Source organism: Schistocerca americana, chromosome 2, assembly GCF_021461395.2.
Source record: "Schistocerca americana isolate TAMUIC-IGC-003095 chromosome 2, iqSchAmer2.1, whole genome shotgun sequence".
In the NCBI taxonomy this organism is placed as follows: domain Eukaryota; kingdom Metazoa; phylum Arthropoda; class Insecta; order Orthoptera; family Acrididae; genus Schistocerca; species Schistocerca americana.
Window position 1 is genome coordinate 293,143,740 of NC_060120.1, and position 22,813 is coordinate 293,166,552.

The 22,813-nt window shown below is 47.2% G+C and overlaps 15 non-coding genes across 15 annotated transcripts; 4 read left to right on the forward strand and 11 right to left on the reverse strand.

Moving 5' to 3' along the window:
- Window positions 1–204: 204 nt before the first annotated feature.
- On the forward strand, window positions 205–276 carry Trnag-ucc. The gene has a single exon. It is a non-coding gene; the product is annotated as a tRNA-Gly (tRNA).
- A 593-nt stretch (window positions 277–869) lies between these two features.
- Window positions 870–943, reverse strand: Trnai-aau. Its single transcript has one exon. It is a non-coding gene; the product is annotated as a tRNA-Ile (tRNA).
- Window positions 944–7,251: 6,308 nt separating this feature from the next.
- On the reverse strand, window positions 7,252–7,324 carry Trnam-cau. The gene has a single exon. It is a non-coding gene; the product is annotated as a tRNA-Met (tRNA).
- Window positions 7,325–7,705: 381 nt separating this feature from the next.
- On the reverse strand, window positions 7,706–7,776 carry Trnag-gcc. The gene has a single exon. It is a non-coding gene; the product is annotated as a tRNA-Gly (tRNA).
- Window positions 7,777–8,118: 342 nt separating this feature from the next.
- On the forward strand, window positions 8,119–8,190 carry Trnag-ucc. Its single transcript has one exon. It is a non-coding gene; the product is annotated as a tRNA-Gly (tRNA).
- A 610-nt stretch (window positions 8,191–8,800) lies between these two features.
- On the reverse strand, window positions 8,801–8,874 carry Trnai-aau. The gene has a single exon. It is a non-coding gene; the product is annotated as a tRNA-Ile (tRNA).
- A 198-nt stretch (window positions 8,875–9,072) lies between these two features.
- Window positions 9,073–9,144, reverse strand: Trnae-uuc. Its single transcript has one exon. It is a non-coding gene; the product is annotated as a tRNA-Glu (tRNA).
- A 305-nt stretch (window positions 9,145–9,449) lies between these two features.
- Trnam-cau lies at window positions 9,450–9,522 on the reverse strand. The gene has a single exon. It is a non-coding gene; the product is annotated as a tRNA-Met (tRNA).
- Window positions 9,523–9,903: 381 nt separating this feature from the next.
- Window positions 9,904–9,974, reverse strand: Trnag-gcc. The gene has a single exon. It is a non-coding gene; the product is annotated as a tRNA-Gly (tRNA).
- A 342-nt stretch (window positions 9,975–10,316) lies between these two features.
- Trnag-ucc lies at window positions 10,317–10,388 on the forward strand. The gene has a single exon. It is a non-coding gene; the product is annotated as a tRNA-Gly (tRNA).
- Window positions 10,389–10,998: 610 nt separating this feature from the next.
- Window positions 10,999–11,072, reverse strand: Trnai-aau. The gene has a single exon. It is a non-coding gene; the product is annotated as a tRNA-Ile (tRNA).
- Window positions 11,073–11,270: 198 nt separating this feature from the next.
- Window positions 11,271–11,342, reverse strand: Trnae-uuc. The gene has a single exon. It is a non-coding gene; the product is annotated as a tRNA-Glu (tRNA).
- Window positions 11,343–11,647: 305 nt separating this feature from the next.
- Trnam-cau lies at window positions 11,648–11,720 on the reverse strand. The gene has a single exon. It is a non-coding gene; the product is annotated as a tRNA-Met (tRNA).
- A 381-nt stretch (window positions 11,721–12,101) lies between these two features.
- On the reverse strand, window positions 12,102–12,172 carry Trnag-gcc. The gene has a single exon. It is a non-coding gene; the product is annotated as a tRNA-Gly (tRNA).
- Window positions 12,173–12,514: 342 nt separating this feature from the next.
- Window positions 12,515–12,586, forward strand: Trnag-ucc. The gene has a single exon. It is a non-coding gene; the product is annotated as a tRNA-Gly (tRNA).
- Window positions 12,587–22,813: the final 10,227 nt, after the last annotated feature.

A 22,813-nucleotide genomic window follows, 5' to 3' on the forward strand; every position in this document is an offset into this window, starting at 1 on the left:
CAGAACGCGGTCCTCTGCGTACTCTTGCGTCGCCGGCGCCCAACTCTTGCCAAAGGATGCGAAATGTGCGCGGATACGCTGTCCGAATGCGTCTGGATGTGCTCCCCTAGCCTGCCTCGAAATGCGCCTGCCAGGTACGATCACCTTCGGCCGCTGCCGACTGGCGGGAAGCCGACACAGCGCGGACGCGCGGCGCTCGCTTGTGCGGTGGTGGTGTAATGGTCAGCATAGTTGCCTTCCAAGCAGTTGATCCGGGTTCGATTCCCGGCCACCGCAGCAGGCTTTTAATTTCGCGTATGAGTACTTTTGCCACGCGCTCTTAAATTATTGTTTTTTCGCGCTCTTACTCGCTGCATACCAGCCCTTAGTGTGTCTCGACTTGTCTCGACTTTGCTCAGCTGACGCGAGAGCTGACGCTCTCAAATCGGCCTTTATCAAAACGACAAGCACGAGAAACGACTGAGAGAGGTAAGGAGAGGCGAGGCGATGGACACACAGCACGCCCCCTTCATTTCACGGTGGCGTCTCCCTGACCGAATCGGGCTGTAGCTCCGAAAACAAAGGAGAAACAAAAATAGGAAGTAAAAGTGCAAATAGTGCCCTGTGTTCCCATGCGCTCACCCGCCCAAGTACTGACAAGGGCCAAAGTTGTTACGCATCGGCAATCGGACATTTTCTTTCATTTTCTCTTTATCGGTTGAGAACCAGTGTATTCAAGATATTATGGCCATTGCCGAGTGAATGCTGTAGCGCTTCCCGACGAGTCGGGTTCGGATCCTCTGTCAACTTCCACGCAGGGTGATGATCTTTTGGTCATCACACTCGCCAGCTGAAATCGGCGCTGCCTTTTCGTAGTAGTAAAAGAGTAGTGGCCCGTGGGGGGATCGAACCCACGACCTTCGCGTTATTAGCACGACGCTCTAACCAACTGAGCTAACGGGCGTCGGCAGATGCAGTTGCTCAGCCCTACGCTGGAAACAGGTGGCATGAAGCCATACACCATTTCTATGGTCGTCGTGTGTCTGCTTCCCTAGGCTATATTCTGCTGACGGTCACGAAACAGTAGCTATATTGCGAGCAGGACGGCAAACGGCTGCTCGGACAGCTCAAACTTGCCACGATTCGTGTGGAAAAAATTCCGTTCCGGTACCGGGAATCGAACCCGGGCCTCCTGGGTGAAAGCCAGGTATCCTAGCCACTTTTTTTTTTTTTTTTTTTTTTTCTTGTAAGGGAAGAAACTTCATTGAATGCAAAAAATAAGTGTTATGGTAAGGCACTATTGCCATAGCCTTATTGTCTTCTTGATAGGTATAATAATAATAAAAAAAAAAAAGGAGAAAAATCCTCTTCCATTAAAAGAAATGAGACTTCCATGTTAGTAATAAAATCGTAAAAAAAAACTTATCTGTACCCTACGATGGTGATTTTTTTTATTGTTTTTTGTTCTTAATTTTTTTTTCTTTTTTTTTTCTTTTTAACTTTTTTTTGTTTTTTTTTTCTGCTCTTGCTCTGGAATGAACAAAATAGCCTTCTGAGTTAGCAGAGTATAACTGATGGGAATATGAAGCTGTAAAATTGTAATTTTTTTCCTGGTTTTTAGAAAACATGCGTCCATTCGCTTGAAGAAATGATTTGTGTTTATCTCAGCTGCATGTCAACCAATGCCCAGTCGCTCAAATACTATTTTTAGCATATTGCCGTAGTTCTTCTTGTGATCTTTATATTTCAGGGCTCTATAAAAAGCAAACTTCAAGTTCACGTAAAACTCAATGGAATTGTCAGATCCCAGGTGATTAAGTACGTAATTCACATAGTGTCCCATTAACCAGTGGACGGAGTTGTTTTTTTGCTGCGGGAAAATAGCGAGTCTGAGGCCTGAGGAATGTCACAGGGGGAAAATTTTCTACCGAAGACCTCGTAAGAAATGCAAGTTGTTCTCTAATCCAATTACAGATTTGTAGATTCCCACCGCACGTTAATCTGTGCACTAACGTATCGATCAGTTTGCATTTGAGACAGAGATTCGTTTCGCTAATGCCGATTGCATGTAGCCTTTCATTAGTGCTGATGGTCCCGTTCACTGTTTTATACCATGTTGATTTGACGTCAGATGGAAGACCATGCATATTAATATTTTCCCATATGGCGTCCCAATCAAAATGTGGGTATTTGCTTTCTAATTTGTTTCTCCCCTCCATTTTCCTTCGATGACACAGAATATCGCGGGCCGTGATCCGTCGTGAGTTGATTATGGCATTGCCAAGATAGCTGAGTTCCACAAAATATACTCGAACGTGCTGGAGCCGGTTATTTATTTTTTGCACATTCACCGGTGGCTGTAGACTTGCAGGCCTGACAACTTCAAATAATTTAGTTGTAATGCTGTCAGCGTGGTCGCTAAGGATAGTGGCGGTCCTTTTTATAAAAAGTGCAGACGCCTTATTTCTAATGTCAACTAAACCTAAACCTCCTTTCCTGGGATCTAAGGTCGCTGTTGTTGCAGCTACTCGGAATATTTCACCTCTCCACAGATAACTGGCAATGGTAGACATTATCTGTTTTCCAATCATTTTTGGTAACGGGAAGATCTGCGCTGTAAAGTAACCTTTGGAGAGGAGGCAGTTGTTAATGAAAAGTACCCTCTGAAACTGGTTCATATTACGGGAAAGGTTTTCTCTTGTTATTCCAAGAATTTGTCCTGACGTATTTCTCCAATTGATAGCTGCCATTTTCAATGGACAAGGCGTCAGCGTTACTCCCAGTGCTTTGCACTGGGTGACTTTTGTCGCCCAGGCTAATGTGATGTGTTGAAAACCCCGTAGGTTTAAAAGTTTGCTTTTGTTTGCGTTGAGACTCGCTCCGGAGACGCTACAGTACTTCTGAATTAATATGTCCAATTTCGAAATGTCTTCGGCATTACGCACTACGACTCCGACATCATCGGCATAGGCGTTTATAACAGTTCGGTGAGCAGATAATGTGAGGCCAGTCAGGGTGACATGAACACTGCGGAGAAAAGGCTCTAAAGACAGCACGAAGAGGAGCATTGAGAGGGGGCTGCCTTGAGGCACGCCACGCCTGATCTGGATCTGCTTTGTCCTCTGGCTGTTGACTGAGATACAAGCGCTGATTCCTGTTGCAATATTTCTAATCACACTTAGGACGCGCTCATTAAAACCTATTTTCTTCAGTGTGGCATTAAGGAATCTATGATCCACACGATCAAAAGCTTTCTGGAAGTCAATAAACATGATAGCACATTTGATATTGGTCACAGCAGTGATTGCAATTACATCTCTATATTCAGCTATGCTTTTAAAAATACTCCTATTAGGAACACATGACTGGTATGGGCTTACTATCTTTGTAGCGAGCTGTGAAAGTCTGTTGTTTATAATTCTGCCGATGATTTTATAATCAGAGTTTAACAGAGAGATAGGACGAAAGTTATTAAGGTTTGTTTTTGCAGTAGTTTTTGGAATGAGTACTATTGTACTCTCTTTAAAAACAGAAGGTATCTGTTTTCCCTGAAGTACCTCGTTTGTGATTCGGGTAAACATGTCACCAATCAAAGGCCAGTATCGTATATAAAATTCAACAGGCAAACCATCCGGTCCCGGTGATTTCTTCAAAGGAGACTTGCAGATGGTTCTGTAGAGTTCTTCGTTAGGACACTCGACGAGAAGGTTTTCGTTTTCCTCGTCCGACACCTGAGGAGCTATGGAACTAAGGTAATCATCGAAGGACTCTTCACATACAGGACTGACTGAGTATAGGTCTTCGTAATACTTGTGCACTGCATTGACGACGTCTCTCTGAGTCGTGAGTGCCTCGCCATTTTCAGTCTGAAGTCCATCGATGAAGGTGCGTCTCCTATTTCTTTCGTGCCTCAGTAGATGGTACAAGGAAGCATGTTCATCCTCCACGACTGTTTTAGCCTTTGATTTTATTTTCAGACCCTCCATCTGCTGTCTTTTAATGCTGAGCAATTTGGCCTTGGTTCGCTTGATATCTACCAGACGGATGTTGGAAGTGTCTGCCTGCTCGTATAGATTTCGCAGCATGGTGTAATAAAATTCTATGGAATTTTTCAAGTCTTTCGATCGTTGTGCACCATAATGGATGAGAACTTTTCGCAGTTTAGGCTTTGCCCTGTTGCACCACCAGTCTAGTACTGAGACATGCCTGTTTACGGAGCGGAGGCACATCGCCCACGCTTCTGTCAAACTTTCCTCTAGTCCGTCTTCCTGCATCAGTGACATGTTAAGGTGCCATTGACTTCTGAAACGACGAGTAGGTTGCGCAGTAAGGCTGACGGTAGCAAGCACGGCACTATGATCAGAAAAGTAGACAGGAGTCGTCTCCGCTTTAATGAAAGAGCTGACTAGACTTTGCGATATGTAGAGTCTGTCAATTCTACTTCGGGATTGAGGACCGATATATGTGAAAGCCACAAATGTGGGATACGTTAGTTCCCAAGCATCTTTAAGCTGTAAAACAGTGACAAAACGCTTCAATTCATTGCAGTTATTAAAATTTGGAACCTGGTCTTTTTTATTGATCACACAATTAAAATCACCGCCGATTATAAGATCCGTAGGGTTTTTCCGCAATAAATAAATGATCTCGTCTTTAAAGAACTGTGCTCTTGCCATTCTATTGGATGTGCCGGAAGGGGCATACAGATTGATAAGAGTAAAACCAAAGACTTTTATACCTATCGCTCTGCCGGATTCCAATCTTTCAATATCCGTGACAGGGATCCCCTCCCTGACTAAAATTGCTGTCCCTATGTTAGTGTCAAGCGAGACATTTGAAATAGACAAATATCCTGGCACTGTAAGGTTAGTGAGTACAACTTCTTGTAGGAAAACAATGTCCGTCCCTGACTCATATAGGTACTCTTTGAGCGCCGCAATTTTAGTCGTCGATGTAATCCTGTTAATATTGATAGTTGCAAAAGTATACGCCTGGGACATTTAGTTTACATAAAAATGTACATAAAGGAATAAAAAAAAAAATTGTAAAATAATGGTAAAAACAGGGGGCTGTGCGCTTCTAGAAGGGATAAAATATTCCACTTCAACAAGCACCTGCAAGAATAATCTACAGAGAAATACCTATGAGTATGGAAAATACATGAACCACTGCGTTTGGTTCCTCCGAAAAATGACTAAGACAATAGGACAATCAGAACATAAAGCGGTTCAACGATATTTTTTCCCCTTTTTTTTTGTTTTTTTTTTTTTTTTGTTTTTTTGTTGAGTGGTGATCCTCACTTTGGTGGAGTATTCCTAAGTTCTCGGGTTTTAGTTTTGCAGAGGGGCTTTCCATCACTAATGGTACTTGAAGGTACATCTTTAGGTTTTTCCGTAATAATTTCATACAGGACATTCTTGGCCGTTGCGTCATCTTGTCCAGGTAGTTGTTTGCTTTGGTTACGGGAAGCTTTGAGATTAGGTTGCGGTTTGAGTCTACGTCTTTGGACATCGTGGTTCAACGCGCCGTCCTTCGCGTTGTCTATCTTCCCCACCGTTGAGACCGAAGCTGCCTCAACAGCGTCCTGTTCATGTCGTCCACTTCCTTGTCCTTCCGGCACTAACTCCAGGGCACTGACTGAATCGGTTGGTTGGGGGTCGGTAAGTTCGTGAATGCGGTTCTGCTCCGTCACCTCATGGGGTTCGGAGTGCGGCACGTCCGTCGCCGCGACAACCGTTACTGCTTCGCCTCTGTGGTCGGTTGGTACCTGTGCGGCAGCCGACAGCGGTTGGGTTGTCTTAGCCGCTGTCGTCATTTCCATACATGTGCTGTCTGTGTCCTCTAACACATTTGCGTCACACTGCTTCTGTTTGCGGGTGGAGGGGGAGTTGCGGGAGGACTCGCCGTCCGAGCCGTCATCAGTCACCTCCAACGGTCGTTTCTTATTCTGAAGATCGCATTCGGGAACAGAAGGGTGACTTGTTATTACTTGCAGTGGTGGGAACTCTGTGTTAGTTACAGCGGGCATTGTAGAAGTACCTGCACCACTGTCATTAGCAGAAGGAGGGGAGTTGCTGCTTGGTAAGACGTCGCTAAGGGTCAATTTTTGACGCTGTGTTAGATTATTCCGGAGGACAAAAACACGGCGTGGACAATCTTGTCTGAAATGACCTGTCTCGTTACAAATATTACACGTACGCTCCTGTCCAGAATAAACAACATGTGCTTTATGACCTGCAACAGATATATGGGACGGAATATTGGCTTTCACCTCCATTTCGACGGACCTAATGCCATTATAACACTGTATCTTGTACAGCTTCGACCATCTTTCGTTATAGATGGATTTAACTTCCCCATATTTAGATAGAGCGTCTTTGATCAACTGATTGTCAACTTCGATAGGAACGTTCAAAATCCTCACATTGGTGTACATGATATCAGCTTTTCGTACAGAAACATTACTTTTTGAACCATCTCGATGAACAAATTCAACAGAATTACCCCATTTTGCAATGAACTTATCGACAGTCACGGAGTTCAGAAATTTAACATAAACACAGTATTTTTCAGCATCTAACTGCGTGGTGTGAACAGAGTCAGAATTGATACAGATTACCTCTGTGAGCCAGTCATGGATCTCCAGTGCAGTGGGTTGGACCGGCCGGGTTTCCTTCTCGAACGAGAAGACTAACGTATTCTTCCTGACGGTGTCAGACATGTTCTTCCGTGCCGACGAAATTCCGGTACAAACCGAAATCGCGACGAAGAACGAAACGGAGAATGGACAATAACACTTCAAAAACACTTATCAGGACCACCAAATGCAATAACACTACGAAAATGCACAGACAGCTGTACGTAAACACAAAACACCGGCGATTGCGCTAGCGTGTGCGGAGCAAGCAACAACCACGTCCGACCACGGCGACGGCTAAAGCCAGAATAGCCACTAGACCACACCGGATGTGGACGTTTCGTTCGACCGTTCGTACGGTCGCTTGTCGCATTTCGTGTCGAATGCCGCGTCGGCGCCCCTCTCTCTTTGCGAGCATCTTTGCACATACTGACTGGCAAGGCGCGCACCTCAAACGTCGCAGAGCAATGCTTTTGGCTTCATGCTCTGCTGGGAGAAGAGGAAAAGGGAAGCTGTAAGTAGCAATAACAGGAAGTAAACATTTTCCCGCTGAAGCGTTGAAACGTTGTGGATAACAAACAAGAAATACGTTGGCGCCCTAGCAACAGCACCACCATCAGTCACAGAAAATTAAATGCCCCGGGTGAGGATCGAACTCACGACCTTAAGATTATGAGACTTACGCGCTGCCTACTGCGCTACCGAGGCACGGGTGCACCGCTTGTCCTGGAAACTGGGTAAATACCGTACCCAATATTAGACGTAGAGACACTGTACTTCCTGGATAACGTGTTCTGTTGCTACACGTGCACTGCCGGCCCAGTTGATTGCGGTGCTGCTGCAGCTGTTGCAACGATAGGCAGCACTCCTTGTCGTTAAAGTTCAGAGCCTCGGAGGCACCCGGACCCAGCAACTTGTGAGGCAAGGCCGACGCTAGTCTGTAGAACATGATGCGAGCGTCCTAGTGGGGACCCGCGAGTGCTGCGTTCTCGGTCCTTCTCAAGGGAAATCCAGCTACACATTCTTGTGGATCGTGCATCTCAAGCGCTCAAGCGACGCGGCAGCATCATCGCGGGAAAAGCAAAATGATGCATCGGCCGGGAATCGAACCCGGGCCGCCCGCGTGGCAGGCGAGCATTCTACCACTGAACCACCGATGCTGGGGCCAGCGGTAACTTGACGCTGCTTCCCGAGCAGATGTCTCAAGGGAAAGTGGGACTGCCGTCAAGCGCCGTAGCATTCTGTGGGAAAGATGCTGCAGACGCTGAATCCTGCACTGCACTGCTTAAAAATGCCGCCAGAACGCGGTCCTCTGCGTACTCTTGCGTCGCCGGCGCCCAACTCTTGCCAAAGGATGCGAAATGTGCGCGGATACGCTGTCCGAATGCGTCTGGATGTGCTCCCCTAGCCTGCCTCGAAATGCGCCTGCCAGGTACGATCACCTTCGGCCGCTGCCGACTGGCGGGAAGCCGACACAGCGCGGACGCGCGGCGCTCGCTTGTGCGGTGGTGGTGTAATGGTCAGCATAGTTGCCTTCCAAGCAGTTGATCCGGGTTCGATTCCCGGCCACCGCAGCAGGCTTTTAATTTCGCGTATGAGTACTTTTGCCACGCGCTCTTAAATTATTGTTTTTTCGCGCTCTTACTCGCTGCATACCAGCCCTTAGTGTGTCTCGACTTGTCTCGTGTCTCGACTTGTCTCGACTTTGCTCAGCTGACGCGAGAGCTGACGCTCTCAAATCGGCCTTTATCAAAACGACAAGCACGAGAAACGACTGAGAGAGGTAAGGAGAGGCGAGGCGATGGACACACAGCACGCCCCCTTCATTTCACGGTGGCGTCTCCCTGACCGAATCGGGCTGTAGCTCCGAAAACAAAGGAGAAACAAAAATAGGAAGTAAAAGTGCAAATAGTGCCCTGTGTTCCCATGCGCTCACCCGCCCAAGTACTGACAAGGGCCAAAGTTGTTACGCATCGGCAATCGGACATTTTCTTTCATTTTCTCTTTATCGGTTGAGAACCAGTGTATTCAAGATATTATGGCCATTGCCGAGTGAATGCTGTAGCGCTTCCCGACGAGTCGGGTTCGGATCCTCTGTCAACTTCCACGCAGGGTGATGATCTTTTGGTCATCACACTCGCCAGCTGAAATCGGCGCTGCCTTTTCGTAGTAGTAAAAGAGTAGTGGCCCGTGGGGGGATCGAACCCACGACCTTCGCGTTATTAGCACGACGCTCTAACCAACTGAGCTAACGGGCGTCGGCAGATGCAGTTGCTCAGCCCTACGCTGGAAACAGGTGGCATGAAGCCATACACCATTTCTATGGTCGTCGTGTGTCTACTTCCCTAGGCTATATTCTGCTGACGGTCACGAAACAGTAGCTATATTGCGAGCAGGACGGCAAACGGCTGCTCGGACAGCTCAAACTTGCCACGATTCGTGTGGAAAAAATTCCGTTCCGGTACCGGGAATCGAACCCGGGCCTCCTGGGTGAAAGCCAGGTATCCTAGCCACTAGACCACACCGGATGTGGACGTTTCGTTCGACCGTTCGTACGGTCGCTTGTCGCATTTCGTGTCGAATGCCGCGTCGGCGCCCCTCTCTCTTTGCGAGCATCTTTGCACATACTGACTGGCAAGGCGCGCACCTCAAACGTCGCAGAGCAATGCTTTTGGCTTCATGCTCTGCTGGGAGAAGAGGAAAAGGGAAGCTGTAAGTAGCAATAACAGGAAGTAAACATTTTCCCGCTGAAGCGTTGAAACGTTGTGGATAACAAACAAGAAATACGTTGGCGCCCTAGCAACAGCACCACCATCAGTCACAGAAAATTAAATGCCCCGGGTGAGGACCGAACTCACGACCTTAAGATTATGAGACTTACGCGCTGCCTACTGCGCTACCGAGGCACGGGTGCACCGCTTGTCCTGGAAACTGGGTAAATACCGTACCCAATATTAGACGTAGAGACACTGTACTTCCTGGATAACGTGTTCTGTTGCTACACGTGCACTGCCGGCCCAGTTGATTGCGGTGCTGCTGCAGCTGTTGCAACGATAGGCAGCACTCCTTGTCGTTAAAGTTCAGAGCCTCGGAGGCACCCGGACCCAGCAACTTGTGAGGCAAGGCCGACGCTAGTCTGTAGAACATGATGCGAGCGTCCTAGTGGGGACCCGCGAGTGCTGCGTTCTCGGTCCTTCTCAAGGGAAATCCAGCTACACATTCTTGTGGATCGTGCATCTCAAGCGCTCAAGCGACGCGGCAGCATCATCGCGGGAAAAGCAAAATGATGCATCGGCCGGGAATCGAACCCGGGCCGCCCGCGTGGCAGGCGAGCATTCTACCACTGAACCACCGATGCTGGGGCCAGCGGTAACTTGACGCTGCTTCCCGAGCAGATGTCTCAAGGGAAAGTGGGACTGCCGTCAAGCGCCGTAGCATTCTGTGGGAAAGATGCTGCAGACGCTGAATCCTGCACTGCACTGCTTAAAAATGCCGCCAGAACGCGGTCCTCTGCGTACTCTTGCGTCGCCGGCGCCCAACTCTTGCCAAAGGATGCGAAATGTGCGCGGATACGCTGTCCGAATGCGTCTGGATGTGCTCCCCTAGCCTGCCTCGAAATGCGCCTGCCAGGTACGATCACCTTCGGCCGCTGCCGACTGGCGGGAAGCCGACACAGCGCGGACGCGCGGCGCTCGCTTGTGCGGTGGTGGTGTAATGGTCAGCATAGTTGCCTTCCAAGCAGTTGATCCGGGTTCGATTCCCGGCCACCGCAGCAGGCTTTTAATTTCGCGTATGAGTACTTTTGCCACGCGCTCTTAAATTATTGTTTTTTCGCGCTCTTACTCGCTGCATACCAGCCCTTAGTGTGTCTCGACTTGTCTCGTGTCTCGACTTGTCTCGACTTTGCTCAGCTGACGCGAGAGCTGACGCTCTCAAATCGGCCTTTATCAAAACGACAAGCACGAGAAACGACTGAGAGAGGTAAGGAGAGGCGAGGCGATGGACACACAGCACGCCCCCTTCATTTCACGGTGGCGTCTCCCTGACCGAATCGGGCTGTAGCTCCGAAAACAAAGGAGAAACAAAAATAGGAAGTAAAAGTGCAAATAGTGCCCTGTGTTCCCATGCGCTCACCCGCCCAAGTACTGACAAGGGCCAAAGTTGTTACGCATCGGCAATCGGACATTTTCTTTCATTTTCTCTTTATCGGTTGAGAACCAGTGTATTCAAGATATTATGGCCATTGCCGAGTGAATGCTGTAGCGCTTCCCGACGAGTCGGGTTCGGATCCTCTGTCAACTTCCACGCAGGGTGATGATCTTTTGGTCATCACACTCGCCAGCTGAAATCGGCGCTGCCTTTTCGTAGTAGTAAAAGAGTAGTGGCCCGTGGGGGGATCGAACCCACGACCTTCGCGTTATTAGCACGACGCTCTAACCAACTGAGCTAACGGGCGTCGGCAGATGCAGTTGCTCAGCCCTACGCTGGAAACAGGTGGCATGAAGCCATACACCATTTCTATGGTCGTCGTGTGTCTGCTTCCCTAGGCTATATTCTGCTGACGGTCACGAAACAGTAGCTATATTGCGAGCAGGACGGCAAACGGCTGCTCGGACAGCTCAAACTTGCCACGATTCGTGTGGAAAAAATTCCGTTCCGGTACCGGGAATCGAACCCGGGCCTCCTGGGTGAAAGCCAGGTATCCTAGCCACTAGACCACACCGGATGTGGACGTTTCGTTCGACCGTTCGTACGGTCGCTTGTCGCATTTCGTGTCGAATGCCGCGTCGGCGCCCCTCTCTCTTTGCGAGCATCTTTGCACATACTGACTGGCAAGGCGCGCACCTCAAACGTCGCAGAGCAATGCTTTTGGCTTCATGCTCTGCTGGGAGAAGAGGAAAAGGGAAGCTGTAAGTAGCAATAACAGGAAGTAAACATTTTCCCGCTGAAGCGTTGAAACGTTGTGGATAACAAACAAGAAATACGTTGGCGCCCTAGCAACAGCACCACCATCAGTCACAGAAAATTAAATGCCCCGGGTGAGGATCGAACTCACGACCTTAAGATTATGAGACTTACGCGCTGCCTACTGCGCTACCGAGGCACGGGTGCACCGCTTGTCCTGGAAACTGGGTAAATACCGTACCCAATATTAGACGTAGAGACACTGTACTTCCTGGATAACGTGTTCTGTTGCTACACGTGCACTGCCGGCCCAGTTGATTGCGGTGCTGCTGCAGCTGTTGCAACGATAGGCAGCACTCCTTGTCGTTAAAGTTCAGAGCCTCGGAGGCACCCGGACCCAGCAACTTGTGAGGCCAGGCCGACGCTAGTCTGTAGAACATGATGCGAGCGTCCTAGTGGGGACCCGCGAGTGCTGCGTTCTCGGTCCTTCTCAAGGGAAATCCAGCTACACATCCTTGTGGATCGTGCATCTCAAGCGCTCAAGCGACGCGGCAGCATCATCGCGGGAAAAGCAAAATGATGCATCGGCCGGGAATCGAACCCGGGCCGCCCGCGTGGCAGGCGAGCATTCTACCACTGAACCACCGATGCTGGGGCCAGCGGTAACTTGACGCTGCTTCCCGAGCAGATGTCTCAAGGGAAAGTGGGACTGCCGTCAAGCGCCGTAGCATTCTGTGGGAAAGATGCTGCAGACGCTGAATCCTGCACTGCACTGCTTAAAAATGCCGCCAGAACGCGGTCCTCTGCGTACTCTTGCGTCGCCGGCGCCCAACTCTTGCCAAAGGATGCGAAATGTGCGCGGATACGCTGTCCGAATGCGTCTGGATGTGCTCCCCTAGCCTGCCTCGAAATGCGCCTGCCAGGTACGATCACCTTCGGCCGCTGCCGACTGGCGGGAAGCCGACACAGCGCGGACGCGCGGCGCTCGCTTGTGCGGTGGTGGTGTAATGGTCAGCATAGTTGTCTTCCAAGCAGTTGATCCGGGTTCGATTCCCGGCCACCGCAGCAGGCTTTTAATTTCGCGTATGAGTACTTTTGCCACGCGCTCTTAAATTATTGTTTTTTCGCGCTCTTACTCGCTGCATACCAGCCCTTAGTGTGTCTCGACTTGTCTCGTGTCTCGACTTGTCTCGACTTTGCTCAGCTGACGCGAGAGCTGACGCTCTCAAATCGGCCTTTATCAAAACGACAAGCACGAGAAACGACTGAGAGAGGTAAGGAGAGGCGAGGCGATGGACACACAGCACGCCCCCTTCATTTCACGGTGGCGTCTCCCTGACCGAATCGGGCTGTGGCTCCGAAAACAAAGGAGAAACAAAAATAGGAAGTAAAAGTGCAAATAGTGCCCTGTGTTCCCATGCGCTCACCCGCCCAAGTACTGACAAGGGCCAAAGTTGTTACGCATCGGCAATCGGACATTTTCTTTCATTTTCTCTTTATCGGTTGAGAACCAGTGTATTCAAGATATTATGGCCATTGCCGAGTGAATGCTGTAGCGCTTCCCGACGAGTCGGGTTCGGATCCTCTGTCAACTTCCACGCAGGGTGATGATATTTTGGTCATCACACTCGCCAGCTGAAATCGGCGCTGCCTTTTCGTAGTAGTAAAAGAGTAGTGGCCCGTGGGGGGATCGAACCCACGACCTTCGCGTTATTAGCACGACGCTCTAACCAACTTTTTTTTTTTTTTTTTTTTTTTTTTTTTTTTTTTTTTTTTTTTTTTTTTTTTTTTTTTTTTTTTCGGGCCTCCATCCACCCCTTATAGCCCGTCCTTCTGCTCGCCATTTAGTCGCCTTCGTCGGCGCGGCATCAAAGGCCTTTAATTTAAGGAAAATGAAAAACGTTGTGGATTACATGCGTCGTTCAGATACAAGCATCCATAGGAAGTAAATAGGAACTGAAATTTATTGCGGCTCCATTGCCTCGTGGTAACAGAAAACGTCAAGGAAGTTAAAAGGAAAGTGAAAATCCATTTCTTCGAAAATAGAAAAGCTTTGTTTTGAACTCTGCGAAATTGAAAGAGAACTAAATTATTTCTCGAAAACAGAAAACTGAATTTTCTTCTTCTTACAAAATGAAGCTTGAAATATTGCCAATCGATTACTTCAGAGGTGTTTGTAACTCGTGGTTCGGTCAACATGACATAGTATTCGCCGTATAGATGGTCCGTCTTATCTTGAGTGAGTATCTGCTGAATGTTCGTTAACATGAAATTCAATCAATTGATCTAGCAGTCACTTTTTGTTTTTTTACGTTATAGTTTTGAGCAGGTAGTTGGCGAAGTTATCCTTATAGTTTTTCGTTTTCATTAGTATATGGTGGTGAGTTGTAAGATAGACCCAGAAGTCTTCTTTACTCTTTTCTGCTTTTGTAAATAAGTAATGTACAGTAGCGGCTTTTAACCAGTTTAGAGCGTTCCTTCTCGTCCGTGGGTACGGGGTATCGTCCGGCGTCAGAAAGGCAGCAGGGGTTATGTATCTGGGCGATGTTCGACTGATGAGTGCTAACTTGTTCGTGATATATTCCCATATACCTTTTACGTTGTCGCACACAAACCTGTGTTCATCAGTATCTATTAAATTACACGTTGTGCACAAAGGTGATTCTGCGAGGTGTATGTTATGTAGTTTGGAGTTAGTGGCCAATTTTCTGTTAACTGCGAAATACCAAGTGGCTTTCATTGTTGACGGCAAGTACGGACTATGGATGTTCTCCCAGATTACCTTCCAGTCGAAAAGGTTGTATTTTTCTTCGATGTTATTTTTCTTCTTATCTTTTAGAAGTTCCTGGTAAACGTGTTTCACTGTCTTCATTTCCTGTTCGGGGATCCTTGTTTGTACATAACTGTACTCCAGTAAAAACCATTTTAAGTGGTAAAGTCCGTTTGGAATATGTTGCACCGTGATTGGTGGACTGAGGTCGGCGGGAGCTATCTCAGTAAGCAGGTGAGCAGCGAGACTATCAGCTGAGTGTTTCCATTGGTGGAAAGTTTTTGATATGTATAAAGCTTGCGCCTTCTTTCCAACATCGACAAGATTTAAGCCACCATTTTTTGTGGCAAGCGTTAAGGTGTCAAACTGGACTTTAAAAATGTGGTGATGGCTGACAAACTGTCCTAAAGCTGACATAATTCGTTTTGCAGTGAGTGTAGACATTGGTAAAACTTGAGCGACATAATTGAGTTTCGAGGTGAGGTATACATTTGCGACCGTTACTTTCTGAATTTCATTTAGTTTTCGTACACTGTGTTCTCGTATGCTGGCACGAATAGTCCGTAGAAGCTTTCTATAGTTGGTTGCAATGGTGTGCCGAATGTTACTCTGAAAATCAATTCCAAGACACTTGAAGATCTTCAGCTGACGTAGTTGTCCGTGAGGGTGCGATCCTAGGCCGCGGCCAATATTGAATATTCCAGACTTTGTCCAGTTTAGTTGTGCACCCGACGCTTGCTCATATTGCCTGACTAGCTGTAGTGCGGTCTCCACTTCAGTTCTATTTAGTACAAGGAAACCGACATCGTCTGCATACGCCTTGCACACTACTCGGGAGCCATGTATGACGACGCCCTGTAAACTTTGCGTCAGGGTAGCTAACAAAGGCTCAATGGCAATCGCAAAAAGCGCCATGGACATTGGGCAGCCCTGCCTGACGGAACTGGCTATCTCAATCGCTCGGGTACGTTGGCCATTGATGATGACTCTGGAGAAATTATTCGCTACCATCTGTTGTATAATTGCGACGAACCCAGGTGGAAAGCCCATCGAATACATGGTACGAAAGAGATACTGGTGGTTGACCCTGTCAAAGGCTTTGTCGAAATCCAAGGACATGATGGCACATTTCAGCTTACAGACTTCCGCAATGGAGATTAAATCACGGTAGTCGCACAAAGTCTGTTGAATTTTCCGATCCTTTCCCACACTGGTCTGGTAAGGGCCAATGATACTGGTCATTGTAGATTTAAGCCTGTGGGCCAAAAGTCTCGCAAAGATTTTATAGTCGCTGTTGAGCAGCGTTATCGGTCGTAGTTTTTTTACGTTTGCTCTGCCTGAGTTTTTTTTAATTAGAACGACAATGCCGTCACAGAAGCTGGTGGGGATCACGTTGTTGTGGTCTAGAAGTTCGTTACAGATGCAAGTGATCTTCGCCTTTATGGTGTTCCAGAATTTTTGATAGAATTCGGCGGGAATTCCGTCAGGTCCGGGGGATTTATTCTTGGCACTTTCCCAGAGTACATATTCCACGTCTTCTTCGGTTGCCACGTCTAATAGCTTTTCCGCGTCCACGAGACTGACTCTGTTGCGCAAATTATTCAAAAGAGCATTCTGCGCTTGCACGTTAACTTCTTTATTGGACATCAAGGTGGTGAAGTAGTTTAGCACCGCCGCTTTAATCTCGTTGTGCGTAGTCAGCGTTGCGCCATCCTCAGCAATTAACTCCGTCAGTATTTTACGGGACCCTTTCCTACTTTCTTGGATCATATGGTAGACTGAGGTGAGTTCTTGGTGGACAGTAGTCTGGACCCGTGACCTGACTTTGTAGCCTTCTAGCTGCGTCCTCCTTAGGGTTAGGATTTTGGCCTGGATTTTCTTAATTCGTTGACAATTCTCGACAGCCGAAGTGCCGAGCATATACAGTTCCCGCAGACAATGAAAATAGAAATTGATCGTCCTTTGAAGCCAAAAGCCCTTTTCCCGTGCGTAGTTCATGAAACACCACCTAATTTTAGGTTTGGCGCACCTGAGCCACCAATCAATGGCCGAATTATAAGAGGCAAATCGGTGCTCACATTCTCGCCAGGTATTGAGGAAGGCTTCTTGACACGCCGAGTCTTGTAGATGTGAAACATTTAATTTCCACAGGCCCCTGTATCGACACGTCCGTTGTCGGTCGAGAGTGATAGTACTGATGTATGCAGCATGATCTGAGAACGCCACTGGCCATACTTCTGATTGCAGAATGTTATTCCTCAAAGTGGGTGTGACATAAATGCGATCGAGACGGCTTGCCGAATGGGTCGTGATATGGGTAAACCCAGGTGCTGCACCATGCTTGAGCTCCCAAGAGTCAACTAAGCGCAAGTCTCGTACAATTCGTTCCAGTTCAAGTGATTTGTTAAGATTGGGAGTTTGGTCCTTTGCACTGATGACACAGTTAAAGTCGCCTCCGAAGATGACATTGTCGTGGCGGACGCCAAAGAGAGGAACTATTTCTTCTTTAAAGAATTCTGCTCTTTGACGTCTATTACTGGAACCGGATGGGGCATATACATTAATTAGTCTGTTGTTATAAAAAGTGCCCGCAATGCCCCTACTGTTCGGCAGTTTCGTGACGTCATGAATAATGATACCTTCCTTCACAATAAAAGCTGTACCTAATTCGCAACCGGCCCCAGGATTAGTGATGACATTATAACCTGGTATGCAATCAAGTCCGATCTCTGCTACTTCTTGTACAAACAAAATGTCTACATCAGCTGCATATAAAAAGTCTTTGAAATGTTGTAGTTTAAGAGCGCTGCGTATCTTATTAATATTGAGAGTAGCAAGTCGATAGGCCTGTGGCGGAATTGTGGTGGACTAAACAGAAACAAGACCTAAAACCAGTCCGATATCAAACAGAAATAACGCTGGAAATACAAGTCACGTCGTAAAAGCACTTTGGAAGCAATTCCAGATAACAAAAACATGTATTGACAGTCACTTTAAAGGCAGAGTTAAAAATATTCTCCGTTTGAGAAGGGAGCAGTCGTGCGTTCTTTTTGCGCGGTAGACTCTGTCGAGGCGTTAGCTTTCTCATTAACATCGTCGTCTTTGGAGACTGAAGTTACGGCTGTCACCGCTTCGGAAGTATCCATACTGTCGACGTCGGCAGTGGATTCTGTATCGTCTGCCCAACTAGTTGGCGGTGGCTGTGTTGAGGGCGTTACCGACTTGTGAGCAGGATAGAGTTTGACCATGCGGACATCACAGTCGGCTCGGAGTTGAGCTGACTGTTCGGGGTTCAGAGGTAGAGCATCTGAGACATTGTCAATGACTGATGATAAACTGGCTGAGGGATGATCATGGTTTGTGCTATCAGATGCTTTGTCACTGAGTTGTTCACCTATCTGTTTAGCCTTTTCGCGCAGAACCGGTGCCATCTGTTCTGCACCCTGGCGGGCAACTCTCCGTTTTTTAGTTTTTCTGGGAGACGTACGATTTTGTGGGCCTTGATCGGAACCTGCTGGAGATTCCCCCCGTGGAGTAGCAGCGGCCGATGGGGACGCTGCCGTGGGCATGACGGATGCCTGTTCTTCTGTGACTACGACGGACGGCGATATTTCTATGGGTTTAGGTGGGGTCGCTTCCGGCGTTGCAACAGTCTCCATTCGCGTCACTGTCGCAGGCACTACAGTATTTTCACTGACTTCGGTGACCGTGGATATAGCCGGAAGCCCACGCGCTGCGGCGACGTACGTCACAGGCAGTGATGTCATCGCGGGGGGCCTGGCAGCCTCGCCGGCAGGCAGCTGCGCCACTTGCCTCTGCATGCATTCGGCACGCACGTGACCCGTCGAGTTGCATGCGGCACACGTTCGAGGCTGATCATCGTACATGACTATCGCACGATATCCGCAGACGTTTACATAAGACGGGATGTGCTTCTGCAGCTCGATTTTCAATTGCCACACCCCATTAAGAACCGGGAACTTATGTGCGCTAGACCAACGTTCCGCAATATTGCTTATGATTTTACCGTACGGACAGAGCACTGCGTTGATCTGTTCACTGGTTATTTCAAATGGAAGTTCAAAAATTCTAACAGTCCGTATTCCTAGGCCGGCATGCGAAACAGCAACTTCTCCCACATTTCCATCACTATGTTTAAACTTTAGGATACCACCACAAGATTCAACGATTTTCTCACACATCTCTGATCGAGCTAATTTAACGAAAACGGTGCTACTGACAATCGAAAGATGTATCCCGATTATGTCCTCAAGTCCTATCTTTACTTCATCTTCTAACCATTGCTCAACTTCAAAAGATTTAGGTCGGACAAAATTTCTGTCAAAAGTAAACTTCAGTGTGTCTTTCCTACTCGGTTGAAACATCACGAAATCGAGTTCATTTGCAGATCACACCAAAACACTGGTAGACACTGAAGCAAGCGCAGCGACTCACCACACGTAAACAGCGACGGCGCGGCGCGCAGCACAGCACGTCCGACCTCTACCGCGTCCGCCGGCTGACTGTCCAACTGAGCTAACGGGCGTCGGCAGATGCAGTTGCTCAGCCCTACGCTGGAAACAGGTGGCATGAAGCCATACACCATTTCTATGGTCGTCGTGTGTCTGCTTCCCTAGTCTATATTCTGCTGACGGTCACGAAACAGTAGCTATATTGCGAGCAGGACGGCAAACGGCTGCTCGGACAGCTCAAACTTGCCACGATTCGTGTGGAAAAAATTCCGTTCCGGTACCGGGAATCGAACCCGGGCCTCCTGGGTGAAAGCCAGGTATCCTAGCCACTTTTTTTTTTTTTTTTTTGTTTTTTTCTTTTTTTTTTTTTTTTTTTTTTTTGTTTTTTATCAAAGGCCTTTAATTGAAGGAAAATGAAAAACGTTGTGGATTACATGCGTCGTTCAGATACAAGCATCCATAGGAAGTAAATAGGAACTGAAATTTATTGCGGCTCCATTGCCTCGTGGTAACAGAAAACGTCAAGGAAGTTAAAAGGAAAGTGAAAATCCATTTCTTCGAAAATAGAAAAGCTTTGTTTTGAACTCTGCGAAATTGAAAGAGAACTAAATTATTTCTCGAAAACAGAAAACTGAATATTCTTCTTCTTACAAAATGAAGCTTGAAATCTTGCCAATCGATTACTTCAGAGGTGTTTGTAACTCGTGGTTCGGTCAACATGACGTAGTATTCGCCGTATAGATGGTCCGTCTTATCTTGAGTGAGTATCTGCTGAATGTTCGTTAACATGAAATTCAATCAATTGATCTAGCAGTCACTTTTTTTTTTTTTTTTTTTTTACGTTATAGTTTTGAGCAGGTAGTTGGCGAAGTTATCCTTATAGTTTTTCGTTTTCATTAGTATATGGTGGTGAGTTGTAAGATAGACCCAGAAGTCTTCTTTACTCTTTTCTGCTTTTGTAAATAAGTAATGTACAGTAGCGGCTTTTAACCAGTTTAGAGCGTTCCTTCTCGTCCGTGGGTACGGGGTATCGTCCGGCGTCAGAAAGGCAGCAGGGGTTATATATCTGGGCGATGTTCGACTGATGAGTGCTAACTTGTTCGTGATATATTCCCATATATCTTTTACGTTGTCGCACACAAACCTGTGTTCATCAGTATCTATTAAATTACACGTTGTGCACAAAGGTGATTCTGCGAGGTGTATGTTATGTAGTTTGGAGTTAGTGGCCAATTTTCTGTTAACTGCGAAATACCAAGTGGCTTTCATTGTTGACGGCAAGTACGGACAATGGATGTTCTCCCAGATTACCTTCCAGTCGAAAAGGTTGTATTTTTCTTCGATGTTATTTTTCTTCTTATCTTTTAGAAGTTCCTGGTAAACGTGTTTCACTGTCGTCATTTCCTGTTCGGGGATCCTTGTTTGTACATAACTGTACTCCAGTAAAAACCATTTTAAGTGGTAAAGTCCGTTTGGAATATGTTGCACCGTGATTGGTGGACTGAGGTCGGCGGGAGCTATCTCAGTAAGCAGGTGAGCAGCGAGACTATCAGCTGAGTGTTTCCATTGGTGGAAAGTTTTTGATATGTATAAAGCTTGCGCCTTCTTTCCAACATCGACAAGATTTAAGCCACCATTTTTTGTGGCAAGCGTTAAGGTGTCAAACTGGACTTTAAAAATGTGGTGATGGCTGACAAACTGTCCTAAAGCTGACATAATTCGTTTTGCAGTGAGTGTAGACATTGGTAAAACTTGAGCGATATAATTGAGTTTCGAGGTGAGGTATACATTTGCGACCGTTACTTTCTGAATTTCATTTAGTTTTCGTACACTGTGTTCTCGTATGCTGGCACGAATAGTCCGTAGAAGCTTTCTATAGTTGGTTGCAATGGTGTGCCGAATGTTACTCTGAAAATCAATTCCAAGACACTTGAAGATCTTCAGCTGACGTAGTTGTCCGTGAGGGTGCGATCCTAGGCCGCGGCCAATATTGAATATTCCAGACTTTGTCCAGTTTAGTTGTGCACCCGACGCTTGCTCATATTGCCTGACTAGCTGTAGTGCGGTCTCCACTTCAGTTCTATTTAGTACAAGGAAACCGACATCGTCTGCATACGCCTTGCACACTACTCGGGAGCCATGTATGACGACGCCCTGTAAACTTTGCGTCAGGGTAGCTAACAAAGGCTCAATGGCAATCGCAAAAAGCGCCATGGACATTGGGCAGCCCTGCCTGACGGAACTGGCTATCTCTATCGCTCGGGTAGGGTGGCCATTGATGATGACTCTGGATAAATTATTCGCTACCATCTGTTGTATAATTGCGACGAACCCAGGTGGATAGCCCATCGCATACATGGTACGAAAGAGATACTGGTGGTTGACCCTGTCAAAGGCTTTGTCGAAGTCCAAGGACATGATGGCACATTTCAGCTTACAGACTTCCGCAATGGAGATTAAATCACGGTAGTCGCACAAAGTCTGTTGAATTTTCCGATCCTTTCCCACACTGGTCTGGTAAGGGCCAATGATACTGGTCATTGTAGATTGAAGCCTGTGGGCCAAAAGTCTCGCAAAGATTTTATAGTCGCTGTTGAGCAGCGTTATCGGTCGTAGTTTTTTTACGTTTGCTCTGCCTGAGTTTTTTTTAATTAGAACGACAATGCCTTCACAGAAGCTGGTGGGGATCACGTTGTTGTGGTCTAGAAGTTCGTTACAGATGCAAGTGATCTTCGCCTTTATGGTGTTCCAGAATTTTTGATAGAATTCGGCGGGAATTCCGTCAGGTCCGGGGGATTTATTCTTGGCACTTTCCCAGAGTACATATTCCACGTCTTCTTCGGTTGCCACGTCTAATAGCTTTTCCGCGTCCACGAGACTGACTCTGTTGCGCAAATTATTCAAAAGAGCATCCTGCGCTGGCACGTTAACTTCTTTATTGGACATCAAGGTGGTGAAGTAGTTTAGCACCGCCGCTTTAATCTCGTTGTGCGTAGTCAGCGTTGCGCCATCCTCAGCAATTAACTCCGTCAGTATTTTACGGGACCCTTTCCTACTTTCTTGGATCATATGGTAGACTGAGGTGAGTTCTTGGTGGACAGTAGTCTGGACCCGTGACCTGACTTTGTAGCCTTCTAGCTGCGTCCTCCTTAGGGTTAGGATTTTGGCCTGGATTTTCTTAATTCGTTGACAATTCTCGACAGCCGAAGTGCCGAGCATATACAGTTCCCGCAGACAATGAAAATAGAAATTGATCGTCCTTTGAAGCCAAAAGCCCTTTTCCCGTGCGTAGTTCATGAAACACCACCTAATTTTAGGTTTGGCGCACCTGAGCCACCAATCAATGGCCGAATTATAAGAGGCAAATCTGTGCTCACATTCTCGCCAGGTATTGAGGAAGGCTTCTTGACACGCCGAGTCTTGTAGATGTGAAACATTTAATTTCCACAGGCCCCTGTATCGACACGTCCGTTGTCGGTCGAGAGTGATAGTACAGATGTATGCAGCATGATCTGAGAACGCCACTGGCCATACTTCTGACTGCAGAATGTTATTCCTCAAAGTGGGTGTGACATAAATGCGATCGAGACGGCTTGCCGAATGGGTCGTGATATGGGTAAACCCAGGTGCTGCACCATGCTTGAGCTCCCAAGAGTCAACTAAGCGCAAGTCTCGTACAATTCGTTCCAGTTCAAGTGATTTGTTAAGATTGGGAGTTTGGTCCTTTGCACTGATGACACAGTTAAAGTCGCCTCCGAAGATGACATTGTCGTGGCGGACGCCAAAGAGAGGAACTATTTCTTCTTTAAAGAATTCTGCTCTTTGACGTCTATTACTGGAACCGGATGGGGCATATACATTAATTAGTCTGTTGTTATAAAAAGTGCCCGCAATGCCCCTACTGTTCGGCAGTTTCGTGACGTCATGAATAATGATACCTTCCTTCACAATAAAAGCTGTACCTAATTCGCAACCGGCCCCAGGATTAGTGATGACATTATAACCTGGTATGCAATCAAGTCCGATCTCTGCTACTTCTTGTACAAACAA